Raw genomic sequence first — 5,044 nt, 5'->3', positions numbered from 1 at the left:
AATACCTACAAAAAAATCAAACAAAATATAAGTAAATGTTACTAGGTTGCAGTTTTAAATTTAACACCCTGTACATAATATTAATGGAAACCAAATATATGTAAACTCAACTAACTTATTTTTTTCTAATTTCTAGTGTCTAATGTCTAGTGTAGTATAAATACTCTTTCATTTTCATTATTGTTGTGACTGTTCGTCACAACACTTTTTGTATACTCAAATAATTAATTACTTGAGATCATATATAATTAAACTTAATTAAAATTAAAGAAATGCAAATAGAGTAAGTAGTATAGTTGTTATATTGAACCCAAGAATGCCACCAGTTGTACGTGTATTGTACGGAGTGCCAATTTTAAAACTTCCGATCCTTAATATCTTTCTTGCAGTTAAAAATATGAAAAATTGGAAACACCCGTAAATTTTATTTGTAAGAGGGACACTTTTATTTATTTACACCATAGGACACTTATTAATATTTTTAGCATCCTTGTTTCAACCCCCTAGGATGGTAGGTAGGAGAACGCCCTTTAAAACGATGTGCCACTTGACCAGCCTTCCCATTTAAGATTCTAAGGGTGAAACAAAGAGGCTAAAAATAAGTGTCTTCAACCGTGTGGGAAGTTTTCAAATTAACACCCGCTATAGAAAGTTGCAGAATAGGTAAACCTTATTATGTTATAGGAATATTTTCAAGGAGTAATAATAAGGACAACACATGAGTAAGTTAATATATTTATAGACAATATTTATTTGTTGTTACTGCGTCAATATGTTTAATAAATTATAGATAAATAAATCGATTTAATATTGTTGGGCTATTATTTTGTTTGAAAGATTTCTACTTGAAAAATGTTCTGTAACTCTTTAGAGACGGAATACTCAAAACATGAAGCTTTTTTTTAAGAGATATATCTGTTGCGAGTTGGAATCAAACCAATTGAAAAATGTTAGTTTGAGTACTTAGGGTCAAGGTATGATTAACAAAATCGTTTTTATCCTTCTCTTTTAGTAATTTTATAATACTCAAAGGTTAACCAGTGTTCATAACACAATTGCAAAATCTAACTGGGAGCCACGAAGCTCCGAGGAGAATTTTTGGGCTTTCTTCAATAAAGCAGGGGCTGTAATAATTAGTCACAAAGTTTGTACATAGGCGTGACACTGAACTGTGCACTACCTTGCAGCATTCCGAAAATACAAAGGCCAAAGTTTGTGCTACGAATAACATTATCCGGAAGCTCACTGGCATAACATCAGGAGCACAGAAAGTCGCGGTCTAGTAGTTTTTCACAATTTCCTCTCATTTTATTTTTTGAGCATAGATTATTGAAATTATATCCAACACTAAAAGCATCGTCTTCCATTCCAGTTGTCCAACATGGGCTTGTAGGAAGGTTGCTATTCTCGCCAAAACTTAAAAAAAAAACGTAGAGAGCCTCTTGCATGAAACTTACTCTACTCGTTGATTTGACCCAAAAATATGGAAAAATTATCTTCTTCTATCTCAAAAAAAAGATAATAAAAATTCATAGCATCCCAAGTGAAACTAAGTGTGATGACTGATTTTTATAATTTGAAAGATAAAAATAATAGTCTCCAACTTACCGTTACTTACTTACCAACTGTACAGGGTGGGCCACTAAGAGAGGTGGTCGGCCATATCTCACAAACTATTAGTCGTATCGATTTCAAGTAAAAAAATATATAAGTAAAGTAGGTCAGGGAAATGGCTGGAAATTACTTGCAAGTTTTCCACATGGCCACAAGAAGGCGAAATTGCAATAGTAAATTTTGAATACGGATTTTTAGCAGTTTAGGACAGGCTATGGTAGGTTGCAAATAGTTTAATTCTATTCTTGACAAACTTTCAGTTATTTGTTGTGGGAGTAATATTGTTATAGCTAGTCAAATAAAGTGGTGGGGGAAAGTCAAATAACGGTTCAAAAAGTAGTTAATAGCTCCGTATTGGCTTAACCTAATTCAACGCTTAAATTGCAATTGAATAGCTCTTGATTTACATTAACACCTGCTATAAAATATTGGCCGATATGATTGCCACTTTAGCCGCCAAAGGGCGCGTTATAAAAAGTCGCTAGACTTTTTGATTTTTTTTGGAATTTAAATGGAATGACACATAATTTTTTAGCTGCTAAAAATCGACGGACATTTACCGATAAATGAGCCGAATACCCATCTTGTTGAAGAAACATGTTTACTCGCTTTCGCACCAGTATGTCTTCCAACAGTAATGGTAGTTGGTTTTGTAAAAAGTGTAAATAAATATTTCCGTTGAACTTTTGTTCAAATATAAATGGACCGATAATTCGGCCCCCAATTATTCCGCATCAGACATTGACCCTAAATCGCCCTTGATGCTCCACTTCCTGCATCTAGTGAGGGTTTGTTCTGGACCAATAACGCATATTATGCAAATTAACTCCCCGGTTGCTGTTAAAAGTAGCTTCATATGTCCAAAGTATATTTGTAGGATACTGATGATGATCTCGAATCATGTTTAGTAGCCAATGGCAATGATCCAGACGCCTCTCAAAATCCTGATGTGATAAAGCCTGGTGAAGAACAACGTGGTAAGGATGCAGTTTAAAAAAATATGTGTTAACTACAACTTTAAAGTTACACATTTAAAGATAAAAGTGTATTAAAATATACAACATTGAAAATAAAAGAATAAATAATAGATATTGTTCATATTATTGATTTACTTATGTTCTTTCAATATCCTACTAACGGTAGTCCGGGTTATCCCCAAATCCATAGAAATTGTCCTAGTACTTAAAATGAGGATCGAATTCAATATATGCCAAAACTTTTATCACATTTTCCTCTGTGCGACCACTACGGAATCTTCGAAGAACTGGACGGTGGATGCTTCCTGTTGTCCGTAATCGCTGAGCAAGACGAGTAAAAAATCTGTAATCATTTCTCGGTAAATGTCCGTCGATTTTTAGCAGCTAAAAAATTATATATCATTCCAATTAAAAAAATTAAGAAAATCGAAAAAGTTTGACGACTTTTTATAACGCGCCCTTTGGCGGCCAAAGTGGCAATCAAATCGACCAATATTTAATAATAGGTGTTAATGTAAATCAAGAGCTATTCAATTGCAATTTAAGCGTTGAATTTAGTTAAGCCAATACGGAGCTATTAACAACTTTTTGAACCGTTATTTGATTATTTCCCACCACTTTATTTGACTAGCGACAACACTAATACTTCCACAAGAAATAACTGAAAGTTTGTCGAGAATAGAATGAAGGTACTTGCAACCTACCTTAGCCTATCTGAAAGAGCTAAAAATACGTATCCAAACTTTACATTACATTTTGCAAACTTGAAAGTTATTTCCGGTCATTTCCCTGAGCCACTTTACTTATATATTTTTTTACTTAAAATCGATACGACTAATAGTTTTTGAGATACGGCCAAGCACCTGTCTTAGTGGCCCACCCTGTACAATATATCACCACAGGTATAAATGCGTAGACTCGATGTTATTATTTCATGGATATTCTCTCGAAATTATCTCTTGAATATATCGTAGAAAATTTATTTTATTCGACACTTTTGTCTGTAAACGTATTTATCGCATTTCACCGATTTACTTACATAGTTTCGATTTTAACAAATAAATTTTCCGTAGAATTATTATCTAAGCTTAAAATCAATTAAATGAATAATGTTTAAAATAAATATTAACATTGTGCTGCTATTTTAACAATCGGTTGGGCATCTGACGCAAGCGCGTTTCAATGTTGATGGGCGGTGCGATGGTAATTTGTCGGAGATGGGGTATAGGCATCTCCGACCGATCGCCAAAGCTATTTTGTGAGCAAAAGTTCTCAGCTTCTCGTGTTTTTATATTATTTGTTTTAAAAATATAGATAGCAATCTCGATGTATTTTGCAGACTTGGAATTAGATTTGAATACCACAAAGGTACCAAAGAAGCAGTAAAGAAAACATCAACAAGCGTGATTTGCAATTCAAATAATAATTGTATTACTTTCAGGTATATTCGAGATATGGAAAATACCTTAGAGAAATTTACTAAAGCCGATTTCAGAAATCACTTGCGTTTCTCAAAGTAAATTGTGCAAAATGTTTCGTTGCCATTAATCAATCACCAGGAACAAATAAAAAATCGAGGACTTTATGGTCTTTTCATAACAGATGATTAATGAATTGTATTGTCAGTCCCTAGTTGGTGAAAAAAATCAAGCTTGTATGTATGATGTGATGAAATAATAATAGTAATTAACAAAGTGATTAGTGCATAAATTTTTTAAAAAGGGGACAGCGCTGGTTTGCAGCTGTTCATAGACAAAAAAATACAGATATATGATACCACAAGAACTTTATTGGTATTTATTATGCAATACCTAAGTTAATAAGTTAAGTGAAAAAGTTATATGCACTGGGGGAAAAGTACCCAGCTGATGCAGTTAAAGATGCAACGCGCTCGTTCCCATAGCGATGCACTTTTCCCCCTTGAATATGAAGCTGGATATCTATTTCGGTTAACTTATTAACTTATCTATCTAAAAGCTGGAGCGTAACCCCCCACTCTAAAGTCAGCTGGATGCATTTTAACGTTGGTTTGCAACATAATTAATATGTCACCAAAGTCTCAGCTTTTGGGGTATTATTATTTGTTTACTATTATTTTACGTGTGTGGGAGACTGCCGCAGCTACGCCTGGAGGTCCATTCACTTACTAGTGATACCAAATAATTAATGGCTACCCTTAAACGGTCGCTGGCTCCCGGGCACATAATTCCTCGAGTCAGAAGTCATACACTTAATTAACTTATCAGAAACTTATAACCTGAGTCCAGGGAATTTACCAAAAATAGTGACTGCGAACAAAGAGGAATTGAGCAAAAAGTTAACACAGATGCAGTATCACGTTACGCAAGAAAAGAGAACTGAAAGGCCATTTTCAGATATGGCTTACTTTTAACAAGCTTTGTAAACACATTAACATCACACAGTCCAGACGAATTCAAGCAAATTGAGTTGCT

General features: G+C 33.9%; 1 long non-coding RNA gene across 1 annotated transcript; it reads left to right on the top strand.

Annotated features, from left to right (window-relative positions):
- The first annotated feature begins 3,869 nt into the window (after positions 1-3,869).
- LOC125502678 lies at positions 3,870-4,286 on the top strand. The gene is made up of 2 exons (XR_007280449.1): positions 3,870-3,959; positions 4,033-4,286. It is a non-coding gene; the product is annotated as an uncharacterized LOC125502678 (long non-coding RNA).
- Positions 4,287-5,044: the final 758 nt, after the last annotated feature.

Source organism: Dendroctonus ponderosae, unplaced genomic scaffold, assembly GCF_020466585.1.
Source record: "Dendroctonus ponderosae isolate FM_Combo_2020 unplaced genomic scaffold, Dpon_F_20191213v2 Dpon_F_20191213_1, whole genome shotgun sequence".
Classification (NCBI taxonomy): domain Eukaryota; kingdom Metazoa; phylum Arthropoda; class Insecta; order Coleoptera; family Curculionidae; genus Dendroctonus; species Dendroctonus ponderosae.
The sequence above is the reverse complement of the archived record's forward strand: the minus strand, read 5'-3'. Positions and strand labels throughout refer to the sequence as shown.